At 40.8% G+C, this 14,233-nt stretch overlaps 1 protein-coding gene across 14 annotated transcripts in view; it reads right to left on the bottom strand.

The window, feature by feature from the left end:
- AMBRA1 (autophagy and beclin 1 regulator 1) overlaps positions 1–10,096 on the bottom strand; it is a 178,277-nt gene extending 168,181 nt beyond the window's left edge. For 9 of the 14 annotated variants that reach the window (XM_082627250.1, XM_082627255.1, XM_082627256.1 and 6 more), the window contains exon 1: positions 9,883–10,096. The gene's annotated coding sequence lies outside the window, so the exon portion shown is untranslated. Of the gene's footprint in view, positions 1–9,673 lie in introns of all 14 variants that reach the window. The other 5 variants (XM_082627252.1, XM_082627251.1, XM_082627254.1 and 2 more) reach the window with 2 other exon arrangements.
- Between the last annotated feature and the right edge of the window lie 4,137 nt (positions 10,097–14,233).

The raw sequence follows: 14,233 nt of genomic DNA, 5'->3' as shown, positions 1-14,233 counted from the left end.
CTTAAATTCCCAGTTCCATCACTGACTTGCTCTGAAGAAGATATGAAGTTAAAACCATGCAGATGCTGTACCTCAATTATCCCATCAGTAAAATGCAAATAACAAAATGAGTAAAGGAGAACTCAATCCCTCAAAAAGTTAAACACACGAAAAGAGATTCTCAATCCCAATCTAAGCCAACAACTCTCACATCACACACTCTATAGAAACTGCAGGTGTTGGCTTTGATCCCTATGGTTTAGGAAGAATCATAACAATTACATTACCACAGGGCTCTGTAATTCCACTCCTAGGTACATACCCAAAACAACTGAAGCAAGTACATGCACATGCATGTTTACAGTAGCACTATGCATAATATCCAAAAGGTGGAAACAGTCTAAACCGTTCATTAATGGATGAATGGATAAACAAAATTTTGGTCTATACATACACAGAAGGTTACATACTAGATGATTCCACTTATATGAAATATCCAAAATATATCAATCCATAGAGACAGAATGCAGATTGCTCATTTCCAGGGGCTAGTGGAAGGGGGGAATGAAGAGAAACTGCTCAATTGGAAAGAGAATTTACTTTGGAATGATGGAAATGTTCTGGAACTAGATAGAGGTAGTGGTTGCACAACACTGTGCAAATGCCACTGAACTGTTGTTTACTTTAAAATGGTTAATTTTGTGTTATGTGAATTTTACCTCAATAAATTATTTTAAAAGAAAAAAAAAAGAATGCTAGGAGAACTAATGGGCACAATAACCATAAAATGCTTACCCTTTCCAGGAAAGTCATCATACAAAATTCTAGGCAGAATGGTAGCCAAAATGTTTAATATCACTTCAATATAGCCAATTAGACTTTGAGCAAAGAATATGTAAATGGGAAACAAAATAGAAACCAAAATAAAGTCTAGAGTTATATAGTATCCCATATGGAAACAAGAGCCAATAAATAAGTGAATGAATAAAGGGAAATAAAGTAAATAACCAAACATAACAGCTAATTAGCTATAGCAATAATGACCATAAGAAAGCAGTAACAAAAAGATAAAGGTAAGGAATGAACTTTAAAAACCAAAACTGGCGCTTCCCTGGTGGCACAGTGGTTAAGAATCCGCCTGCCAATGCAGGGGACATGGGTTCGAGCCCTGGTTCAGGAAGATCCCACATGCCATGGAGCAACTAAGCCCGTGCGCCACAACTACTGAGCCTGTGCTCTAGAGCCCACGAGCCACAACTACTGAAGCCCATGCGTCCAGAGCCTGTGCTCCACAACAAGAGAAGCCACCGCAGTGAGAAGTCTGCGCACCGCAACAAAGAGTAGGCCCCACTCGCCGCAACGAGAAAGCCCGTGCAGCAACGAAGACCCAACGCAGCCAAAAATACATTAATTAATTTTAAAAAAAAAAGAAAGAAAAAAGTGCTTGCTCAAAGCAGGTGGTTAATAAATACAATAATAATTTAAAAAATCCAAAACCAATAATACTAAAATACAAAAGATCCATTAGGTAGGGAGGTGAAAATAGAAAGGCTAATGATAGCAAAGCTAAAAAGTATACATAAAGCCTTAAACTCTGAGGCCACGTATAAAGACCATGAGAATCATTATCTCACCATCTTGAGAATATCCTCATTCCCTTGTCCCTTTCTGCTTTAATACAACTTTTTCGCAAGACACCAAGACTAAGCAGGCAAGGACAACAAAGTGAAAAGGTACTGTTCCTATGTTCATGGACCTTATGATATTACTTCTTCTTAAAGTCTTACTTCTTATGGGAAGACACACATGGTAGTAATCTAAATATACAGACCATCTCCACTTCCTCCCTTTCCACTTCTTAAACCCACTTTAATCTGGCTCTGGCCCTACATTCCTCCAATGCTGTTCTTGCTATGATCATCAGTGATCTCTGCGTTGCTAAATCAAACAAAGTACAGGTGATCACTTCCTCCCTGAAACACGCTCCTCTCCCAGTTTCTGAGACTTTCTCTTAAATTCCTTGCAGCTTGGCCCTAAGCGCTCTTCTACTCCTAGTCTATACATGCCTTTCGTCTGGGTAAACTCATCCATTTTCCCTCACTGTTAACACCTATATACTGGGGCATCCAGGTTTATTTCCAGTGCCACTTGTGAGCATTAGCTCAATGACTGCTTACTTGATGGGTCCACGTGTATTATTTCACAGATATCTCACACTTAGCATGACTAAAATTGAGGCTTTCATTCCACTCCCCAACTCAAGTTAAAATCTACCCCTCCTCCAATATTTCCACCTCAGAAATGGCCACTTCTGAGATGCTGATACTCATGCCAGAAATCTGGGAATCATACCTGATACCTCTCTCTTCCCACATATCCAATCCATCATTAAGTCGTTCTGTCCTAATTCTAAAATATCTGCTGAATCTTTCTACTTTCCTCCATCTCCTCTGCCTACAGCCTAATCTAAACCATTGTCATCTTTTGCCTGGACCACTATAAGGCATCCTAATTATTAGACTTTCCCCACTTCCTCTCTTTCCACATTTTCCACAATTTCCAATTTTTTCCACCACATTTTCAAAAATTTCCACAACGTAGCCAGAATAAATTTTTTTAATCATATATTAGGTTACAACACTCATTCTTAAAACCTTCAAAGGCTTCTGATTATAGCTAGGAAAAAAATCCAAAATCCTTGACACAGTCCTCCTAAGTCTCTATCCTCATCCTATGCCCCCCATTCTTACCCATTGCTCATTGCATTCAAAGCACACCAGTCTTTTTTCAGCTTCTCAAATGTGCCAAGTTCTCTCCCACCCCAAGGCTTTCACACATGCTATTCCTTTCCCTTCCCCTTTCATCCTTCTAGTCTCTACTTAAATATCACTTCTTCAGAGAAACCTCCCCCAAAGCTCCAATATAATTCACGTCCCCCTGCTATAATCTTTTTTACTTTTCCATCATAAGACTTTACATACTTTGTAATTATACATTTATTGGTGTATTTTTTTATAAATATTTATTTATTTATTTGGCTGCATCGGGTCTTAGTTGCAGCACGGGCTCTTCGTTGTGTTGCAGCAGTGGGCTTCTCTCTAGTTGTGGCATGCGGGCTTAGTTGCCCCATGGCATGTGGGATCTTAGTTCCCCGACCAGGGATGAACCAGCGTCCCCTGCATTGGAAGGCAGATTCTTAACCACTGGACCACCAGGGAAGTCCCTATTGGTGTATTTTTTGTTTACTGCCTCTCTCTCCTCTGGATCATAATCTCCATAAGGGCATGGACAACGTCTATTTTTTTCACTGTACTCTTGGTATAATGGCAGTAGTTTAGAGAGTTTAGAATTGTTTAAAGTATTGATAGTTTAGAATCAGTATAATTTAGGGATTAGGAGCAGGGGAGCCAGGCTGCTTGGAGTCAAATCCTGGTTCTGCCACGTACGAGCTCTATGACCTTGGGCAAACTGCTTAACTTCTCTGTGCCACCATTTCCACATCTAGAAAATGGGGAGAACAAAAGTACCTACGCCATAAGGTTGTTATAAGAATGAAAAGAATCAACAACACAAAGCACTTAGTACAGTACCTGGTGCAAAGCACTTCAATAAGCACTGGCTCTGATCAGCTCTTATTAGGGTATCCTCACCATCTCCCACAGAGGTAAACATTCAATAGACATTTACTGGATGAATGACTGAAAAAACAGACTCTACTGTAGTCATTAAATAGGCTTTTTTAAATGACAGAGCAGGAATATTATAGAGATTTGGAGATGAAAACAAACAGTTAAGGCAAAGACTGAAGAAACCCACAATTTATAATGCATAAAGGGATAACAGTAATAAAAAACTAACTCTGGGACTTCTCTGGTGGCGCAGTGGTTAAGAATCCTCCTGCCGGGCTTCCCTGGTGGCGCAGTGGTTGAGAGTCCGCCTGCCGATGCAGGGGACACGGGTTCGTGGCCCGGTCTGGGAGGATCCCACATGCCGCGGAGCGGCTGGGCCCGTGAGCCATGGCCGCTGGGCCTGCGCGTCCGGAGCCTGTGCTCCGCAGGGGGAGAGGCCACAGCAGTGAGAGGCCCGCCTACCGCAAAAAAAAAAAAAAAAAAAAAAAAAAAAAAGAATCCTCCTGCCAAGGCAGGGGACACGGGATTGAGCCCTGCTCAGGGAAGATCCCACGTGCTGCGGAGCAACTAAGCCCGTGCACCACAACTACTGAGCCCGCGCGCCTAGAGCCGGTGCTCCGCAACAAGAGAAGCCACCGCAATGAGAAGCCCGTGCACCACAATGAAGAGTAGCCCCTGCTCGCCGCAACTAGAGAAAGCCCGCGTGCAGCAACGAAGACCCAACGCAGCCAAAAATAAAATTAATTAAAAAACAAACAGAAAAACTAACTCTACTGGATGCTCAGTCTTTACCACTAAGCAAAAAATATGTTCACTCTTCCAGATGTTTACCCAAGGTGATTTGGTTGCTTTGACTTTTCCCTAAATATCACCCTTTTCCACAACTTTAATCACTCTCTTCAAAATCCTTCAAGCACCAATCACAGTTCAAATAGATGGTAAAATTCAGATACTATCATTTTCTACCTGTTTTGCAAAGAAATGTTCTTCTGTTCCTAAAATAGCTCTAGACTGTTTTGCTACATATATTACAAAATCCTCAAAGTTTTGCCCTCAATCTAATATCTGGAACTCTTTCAGACACTGTTGCTTTGGAGGTTTTCTCTTTCCCAGTAAAGACTTATCCTGTCACTCTAGGTTGAAGGACACTGAGGGGAAGGAGGGACAAATATGCTGCTTTAACTTCCTATTCCTTACTCAAGCTTTCTCAAAAGACCCTACACTTCAATCTAAGCATCACTATTATCTGTTCTGCTTTTGAAGAACATATAGTCTTTAGCTTATTATAACAATATTGAAAATGATAACAGCTGGCATGTATAGTGCTATGTGCTATTCTAAACACTTTACATATGTCAACTCATTTAATTCTCACAACAAACCGTATGATATTCTACAGATGAGGAGAGGCACAGAGAGATTAATTAACTTGCCCAAGTCGCAGACCTAGTTAGGTACTGGCACAGTGATTTGGACCCAGACTGCCTGGCTCCAGAGTCAGGACCACTATGCTATTATTTCAAGAGTTTGGCAAGACATATTTTTTTGCCTTGTTTTCACAGGTCAGCTAGACAGAAATACTCCAATTCTCTCCCCAAATCAAACATGCATACTAATCCTCTCCAATTCAGCAAAATTTCAGATGTTTCATTATATCATAGGCATATATACCTAAAACAAAGTAATTTCGGTTCATGGGAGAATATATGTTCTATCCTGGGAAGCAGAAATAAACAAATGATGAAATCATGAAATGTGAAATTTGCCTCAGTGAATCCTACAGATAGAAATGTAATTCCAGTAAGTAGTAGGAAAAAATGTTTGCAAAATACTTTTAATTTCTTGCAGGAAAAGTACCAAACAAGATTGTAGGTGTTATTATATACACACCCAACAGCAACCTACATTTTCCCTCTCTCAATTTCATGACAATTCTCCTAAATCTCTCCTTTTATATTAAGCTAAATACCTCAGCTTATTCCCTGCTACAAACACCTGAAGGCATGTACCCAGTTTTCAAATTCATTGAACTCAACTTCCAAAGGACAGTTTTTTTTGGAAAAAATTAATAAATGAAAACTAACACATAAGAAGTAAAAAATTAAACTCATTAGTCAAGCATGCTGGATATTCATTAAGTCATAGTTATCCTTTGCTATGCCAAATCCAGTGTCATCATACATTAAGTAACAGACAAATATTTTATGTAGCAATCTTAAATGAAGACTTCCATTGCAATGGCAACAGGGGAACATTAATTTACTGAATCATGGTATGTTTCCAACTTTTTAGGGGGCTTAAGGATGCCATGGCTGAAGACCCCAATCCCCGTGAACTCCCAGTGCCTTCCTCACTCCTTCATCTCTCTCATCTCTCTCTCTGTCAGCCCTTGTTTGTTTCCTTAATAGCACAGCCTAAATTTCAGTCTTTACCAGATACCTGGTCAACTCTGCTCCCCACTGGGATTATCTCCATAAGGGCAGGAACACTCATGTCTACTTTTATATCCCAGCATCTAATGAGACTTCCATAAATATTTGGTAGATGAACAAAAGTCTGAAAAGGTAAGGGTTGAAACATACAGTCACAATCAAGGAATAGATCCAAAAGGTCTGACTGGAATATTTCATACCTCAGGAAAAAATGCAGTGCAACAATACTCAATAAATAAAGGAAAAAATTTAGGTGAAGTGAAGATTATCAACTCTTAAGAGCGAAGGAAGAGATAGAGAACAAGTTAGAAAAGACTACGCTAATCTATAAACAAGCCAGGACTAACTGGAATAGAGGGAGTAACATGCAGCACGTACAACTCTTTCACTAGCACTTCCAAGGACTTACTCCTTTCCACAAACATGTAGTAAGCTTCTCCAATGCATTTAATGTTTGTCACCTCTATCCTCCATGACTGTCAGGCATAATGCTGCCTTCAAAGAAGCAAGCTGTCCAAGAACCCAGATGACAGCTGTTCATTGTTGCTGTAAGACAGCATAGAAGTTAACATGTGAAGAGCACTTTATCTTTTCAAAGCAGCTTCATGTATTTTTTTTCTCAACAGAAGTATTACAATAGAAGTACTATCTTTCCCATTCTTTAAATACAGACACATAAAAGCACTCAAAGCCTTGAATTTGAATCCCAGCTCTGCTACATACTTGCTGTGTGATCTTGGACAAATTATTTACTTTCTGTGAGTTCAGTATCCATGGGGAAATTAGTATCTACCTTAAGGGACTGTTATGAGCATTCAGTGAGATTAACACCTGCAAAGAACACGACACAGTAAATGCTCAATAAAGGACAGTAACCTTCCCTATGGCCTCCTTAAATAGTTTGTGCAAGATTTCTCAGCTAGTAAGTTGGTAAACCTAGGACTTAAACCCAGGTCTCCTGATTCCTCAATCTGTTTTCTTCTAGCCACATCACTTTGGCAGACTGCCACATACTACTGAGCATATAAATATATTCTGACAATAAGCGATCACAACATTTTTATCTATCAGCAACTAATTTTAGCTTTGAGAAAAAGGGACCAAAAAAAACGATCTAATTAACTTGGGGGTAGAAGGGGTTCGAAAATATAAAATATAAATTACCCCCAAACCGTGGTACAGTTGTACCATAGCACTTCCGTACAAACAAAAATTATGACAAGAAACAGAAAGTTCTCTCTGGTTTTATGAGGAACAACTGGAGAAAGAAACGAGCATGACTATGATTAAAGGAACTTAAGGGTATTTTTTTTTGGTAAACCAAACCACTGGGCAAAACGATTTGCATCCCATTCCAAAATAACTCTATCAGGGCTGAGAAGTATCTTAAAAAAAGAGACCTCAGTGTGCTAACAACAAACCTTTTCTCCAATTCCTTTAAGAGTGAGATAAATGGGAAGAGTGAGATAAATTGTCAACATAAACTGTCAACATAAACGTTCATGAAGATCCTTGAAGACCATAAATGTTTGTTCTGGATTCAGTGTTAATAAGCAGCATAAAGGAGCATGATCAAAAGAATAAGTTTCATAAGTATCCTAAAACAAGCTGAAAATATTTTGAAAATTATACAATATAAAAATAAGTAATTACTCTGTTAATAAAAATAACCGATTGTTTTCAAAGTGATATACATAACTAATCTTTTTCAAGTGCTATACATAACTCCTTCTAGGAAAAGTTCTAGAAGACATTCGAAGAAGTTCACATCTTTAACAATCCCCGAGAAGAGAAGACAGAATAATTCAGTCACACCCTGAATTTGTAAATTCTGAAAAGAAATGCCAGGAGAGAGCTTGATCTGACTTTGAAAGAACACAAGATTTAACCAAGAAAGGTAAGAGTTGAGTGAATTTCTATCACAAAGCAGGGGAGAAGCTGATAAGAAGCTCTACCCCTCCCCACCAGCACAACCATATTTCTTGTCCTCCTCAATTCAACTTAAACCTCTGCTAATTATCTTCTACGGAAGCATAACAAAATGTTCCTAACATTTCTTCCTGACACTCAGAGCAAATTCCATTTATTATTTAGCATTCATTAGTAGCCACTGAGATACTACACTAACTCTAAATTCTATGCAGACCCTATCAATCCCCAGAGGGTAATGTCCTTTCCTTCTCCAAATTTTTTCCTCTGATATAAATTCTCTTCTACCGTAAAAACTTTTCCAGAGAACACACATTCTTAGCCTAACTTCCCAATCTAGATTCTCCATAAAGATAGTCTCATGACTCTTCATGAATCCCTTTCTGGGAGCACTAAGGTCCTAGTAACTAGGAAATCACTCATGATCAAGGGCCCTTCATTTAAATCCTGCTGACCTCAACAAAATAATAATAATAACAATAATAATAATAAGGAACAATAATCCTTCCAAAACTCATATGAGAAGTCTAAATCTGTTAAAGAACATAGACTTGTATAGTTTCCATCCAAGGACTACAAATTTAGTCTCCTCTCCCTTAAGAAAGCCTATCTCCTACTGATTCTACATACGTATTGTAGAAATACTTATTCAACCTAGAATGACCTTTAGGTTATTTCTTTCAACAAAGATATTACACAAATTAGAATCATGACACTGAATCCAATGAAAATAAAATGAGTAAGAACATGTAGTCTCCAAAATTTCCAAGCTGGGAGAGAAAAGGAAAACATAATGGAGTTCCCAGAATGCTAACTTTCAATTTAAATATCTCAATACTTGAATGATTTCTACACACAGGCTTTTTAACTCTAGTATATGCAGTAACTAAACCACTAGTCAAATACAAAACTGGTCCGAAAGAGACTCCTTGAGTTTTATTTGGATTCTTCCTAGAAAGCACTCTCTGAGGATAAATATCTGACTTCAAAATCTTGACCATCCTCTGCAGGACGTTAACCACTTAACACCACAGTTGAAAGACTTCCAAAGAGAAACAGGCTGAGGGGAAGAAGGAGAAATAAGTATCAATCAGTAAGCAAAACAGACAGCAAACAAAATTTTCTATCAAGAAACAAAGAAATTGTTTCTACTCTCGCTAAAATGATACAGACTTTAAAAAGCAAAACCAGCCAAAGATCGCGTGGTCCCTTAACTTCTGCAATCCCCAGTGACGGACTCTATATTCCTAGGAAGGAGGGATCACAGACAATCAAACGGCAAATCACTATGTGGATAAAATGACTGGTAAAGTGAGGGGAAAAAAATTGAACTGGTAAACAACAAAAAATGACTTACGGTGCATTTAAAGATCTGTCAGGGCTACGGGGAAAAGTCACGTCCTAGATCAGCCTCAGTTTCCCTACCCAAAAAAGGCGAGAACATGACACTTCGCTCACAGGAGCCAGAGGGCCCTGTTCCACAAGCCTCCACCTATTCAAAGGCCCCTTCAAAGGCCGGACTCATAAAGTGTCCCCAGTGCAACTGAGTCATGACACCCGGAGCCTTTGGTGGGTGGAGGGGGAGGAATAAAGGAGAGCCAAAGCGCGCAAAGCTCTATCCGTTCCTGGAAAGCGACTTTCCCCACACACTGGGGGTACCGACACCCGCCCCAAAGCCAACATCCCCTCCCTACCGAACCGCACCGGGCAGCCCCACCATCTCTGCGTCCTTCCGGCTTCTCCCTCAGTTTCCCGCCGCCTCACCGACCGCGCCCCCGAACGCAGCCGGGTAGTTCCTCCTCTGGCCGTGTCTCCGCTGCCGACCCGCCGCCCACCCGCCGGCGCCAAGGTCTTCTCAACACGGCGGCGGAAGGATGCCGGGCCGGGCCTCCCAGGCTCCTCCCGTGGCCTACCTGAAAGGCGGGAGGGGGCTCAGTTTGCAGCCCAGCAAGTGGACTGAGCCACAGACTAGAAGAAGAAGCAAGGAGGAAGCAAGGGGTCCGCTCTACCGACCAGCGGGAGAAAGCAGCCTGAGCGCGGGGCCTCGCAGATAAGTCAGCCTTCCAACCGGCGCCGCCACCGCTCGGGAGACATCAAGCAAGAAGACGGCGCAAAAGATCACCGAATACACGAACGCCCAGACATCAAAGGAGGAGCGCCCAGGCAATCGTTCAAGGCAGTAGAGTCGAGCGTCGAAAAACAGCTTCGCTCCAACTCAAGGTCCGGCTCCTGTCCAAGGCATAAATAAACAAACCCAGATCATAAGCCACGGAGTAAAGCAGACTGGGCTTCTGCCATTTTCTGTGTCAGCTGCCTGCTGTCTAAATTGTTTAGAGAACCGAATTTTTCTTGAGAGTGTTGAAGATCAAGTCATAGTATAATAACACGTTATCTAACTATAGTTCAGCGACTGCCTTATGGACTCTCAACACTATCCCAACTGAGCAAATTTGACCTTAGTTTCCTCATGAAACATTGAGGTGAATGAAAAAAATGATAGATAGATAGATAGGTATATAGATAGAGGTATGACACAGAGAATGAGAGAATCCAGACTGAGGAACAGAGTGAATAATCTCTATTAAAGCTCCAATTTAGCTTCCATATTCAGGGTTCTGTAGTCTGATCTTAAGACAGGAAATAAATAAATAAATAAATAAATAAATAAATAAATAAATAATACACGTACTGCTTTTCTCTTTTATTTTATTCCAAAGGCCTAGAACCACAGGTGTGCTTCTTACATAATAACCAAGTTTCTTTGGGTTCTGAACTTAACGAAGTGTGTTGACATTTTTATCATCACAATAGCCTTTTTCTGGAGTCTCTTAGTAGACAGACTAATATGGTCAGCACAAATATGGATTAATATGTTCATCCCAGGCACAATTTAGTAAATCATATAGATCACTACAATATGGGTTACCAACTGTGAGCAATAATAGTTTACCTTACCTCCTTCGAAGGAGGGAAGAGACTTGGAGAGTAAAGGTGTAAAAAGAAAAGATAGTCCCAGCCCCTAAAGAGTATATAATCTAATCAAAGTGAAAGCCCACATTCTTAAAACATTAGCTTTATTCACAATTTATTGTAATTTTTTAAATCCTTTAAATTCATGAAAATATTTAAGGAACAGCTCATATGTATAAAATGCAGGATAAGACCAGCATCCATAATATGAGGACAAAACGCTTTATTGTCTATCACTTTTTTTAAAATAAACTTATTTATTTATTTATTTATTTATTTTTTGGCTGCTTTGGGTCTTCATTGCTATGCACGGGCTTTATCTAGTTGCAGAGAGCAGGGCTACTCTTCGTCCTGGTGCACAGGCTTCTCATTGCGGTGGCTTCTCTTGTTGCGGAGCACAGGCTCTAGGTGTGCAGGCTTCCGTAGTTGCAGCACATGGGCTCAGTAGTTGTGGCTCACAGGCTCTAGAGAACAGGCTCAGTAGTTGTGGCACATGGGCTTAGTTGCTCTGCGGCATGTGGCATCTTCCCGGACCAGGGCTTGAACCCATGTCCCCTGCATTGGCAGGCCCATTCTTAACCACTGCACCACCAGGGAAGTCCCTTGTCTATCACTGTTTAGAGGACTTTTCAAATGAGTAAACATTATAGCAACATTTATAAAAGCTTAAAAAGAAAGAATTTAACAATCTGCGTCCAAAACACGAACTTTTAATTTGTTCATGTTCTCATAAAGTCCTTGGAAATATTCTACATAATTTTTCATTTTATTTTATTTTTTTATTTAATTTTTTGGCCATGCTGTGTGGCTTGTGGGATCTTAGTTCCCCGACCAGGGATTGAACCCGGGTCACAGCAGTGAAAGCACCACATCCTAACCACTGCACTGCCAGGGAATTCCTCTACATAATTTTTAAAGTTTAATTTAAGCAGAGATACAATAGTGTTATTTTTTTGCATTATATTATTTCCCTATTAAAGGCTTTAATAGTTGTTTTTTTAAACAATTGCGCAATATTCCATTGAGAGGATTTACTAAACATGCTTCCCATTTTGAATATGTATCTTGCTTCCAAACATTTTCTGTGTAATAGGTATTGCATCTCCTGGAAAGAGGCAGTTATAACCTTATTATTAATGATTAGAATCTACTGCACAGGACTTCCCTGGTGGCACAGTGGTTAAGAATCCACCTGTCAATGCAAGGGACATGGGTTCGAGCCCTGATCTCGGAAGATCCCACATGCCGCAGAGCAACTAAGCCCGTGCGCCACAACTACTGAGCCCACACTCTAGAGCCCGCGAGCCACAACTACTGAAGCCCGCGTGCCTAGAGCCCGTGCTCCACAACAAGGGAAGCCACTGCAATGAGAAGCCCAGGCACCACAAAGGAGACTCGGCCCCACTCGCCGCAACTAGAGAAAGCCCACAGGCAGCAACGAAGACCCACCGCAGCCAAAAATAAATAAATGAAACTATTTTATTTATTTTAAAAAAAGAAGCTACTGCACATAAACAAAAAGAGTAAAGAAACAAGGGGCTTCCCTGGTGGCGCAATGGTTAAGAGTATGCCTGCCAATGCAGGGGACATGGGTTTGAGACCTGCTCCAGGAAGATCCCACATGCCGCAGAGCAACCAAGCTCGTGTGCCACAACTACTGAGCCTGCGCTCTATAGAGCCCATGAGCCACAACTATTGAGTCCAAGTGCCACAACTACTGACGCCCCCGCGCACCTAGAGCCTGTGCTCTGCAACAAGAGAAGCCACCACAATGAGAAGCCCACACATCGCAACAAAGGGTAGCCCCCGCTCGCTGCAACTAGAGAAAGCCCGCATGCAGCAACAGAGACCCAACACAGTCAAAAATTAATTAATTAATTTTAAAAAAAGAGTAAGGAAACAAGGCAGAGGTTTATTTCTCTGTCATATAAAAGAAATCTAGGGTAAGGTGTGGCCATTCAGCATCAGGGACCAGGCTTCTATGTTGTTGCTGTGATATGTTCAATAAGTGTTTTTTTGTCTTAGATCCAAGACAGCTGCTCAAGCTCTAGCCATCATGTCTACATTCCAACCAGCAGGAAGCTGAAAGAGGAAAGGCATGTCTCCTAGCCATAAGGACACATCTTGAAAATAGCACAGGACATTTCCACTTACATTCCACTGGCCAGAATTTAGTCACATAGCCACACCTAACTAGGAATTTGTCCTTATCCTGGGAAGCCATGTACCCATGAAAAGTCAGGGGCAACTGGATTCTAGGAGATGACTAAATAAGCAGTCTGCCAAATTCCTAGACTTTGCTTTACTGTTTCCCAGGGCTGAGTTTCTACTTCTAGAATACACGCTTTAGGGAAGCTTCCTTCTTGGGGAGGCTTGTGGGGCTTAAGTGTCTAAAGCTACAGCCCTCACTCAAACTTGACCCATACAATGACTTTATTTTGAAACCTTGATTTCAGTGAGGAAAACTAAACAAACTACTTTTGAGGCTATAAGAAGTTTTAGGTTTTTCAAATCTGGAGACATTTATTTTGGGAAAAACACCTGAAGGTTATGCAAATATAAACCTAAAATCAACATCTGAAAATGGAGATGTTTGAGAAACTGAGGCTAGACTGCTCTGTGAAACCATGGAAAAGATGGTTTATTCTACAGGCAGAGTTGCATCTTTACAGATACATTTCATTAGAGAAACTGTTTCAAGAGTGACAGTAAACTACTATTTGTTCTTATCAAGTATATTTGGACAGAAGAGTAGATCACAAAAGATCAGGGGTTGAAACCCTCAAACCCACAGAAATCTTTTTACATTGGAGGAAGACCTGAGAAAAAGAAACCAGGTGGGCAGAAGGAAAGATCATCTTGGGATGTAACACAGAAGCCTACACCTTGGTGTTAAAAACTCAATAACTCATTATTATGTTGATTGTTGATTATTGTATTCTGATAGGATTCTTGTGGAGGAGTCACCCCCCGTGAAGGTAAGAGGATGCTTACCCTGAAGTAGGGTGACCAACTGTCCCAGATTGCTAAGGACTAAAGGGTTTCCCAGGACACAGCACTTTCCGTGCTAAAACTGCGACAACTGAGGGCAAACCGGGAGAGTTAGTCACCCTAAGAATAAATATAACCACTGTCAATCATGTGGAAAGAATCTGGAAAGACTAAACCAGGGGACTTCTCTGGTGGTGCAGTGCTTAAGAATCCGACTGCCAATGCAGGGGACACAGGTTTGAGCCCTGGTCTGGGAAGGTTCCACATGCCAAGAAGCAACTAAGTCCGTGTGCCACAACTACT

This window comes from Mesoplodon mirus (assembly GCF_964341445.2).
Source record: "Mesoplodon mirus genome assembly, chromosome: 7".
NCBI lineage: Eukaryota > Metazoa > Chordata > Mammalia > Artiodactyla > Ziphiidae > Mesoplodon > Mesoplodon mirus.
This window is presented reverse-complemented; position numbering and strand designations above follow the sequence as displayed.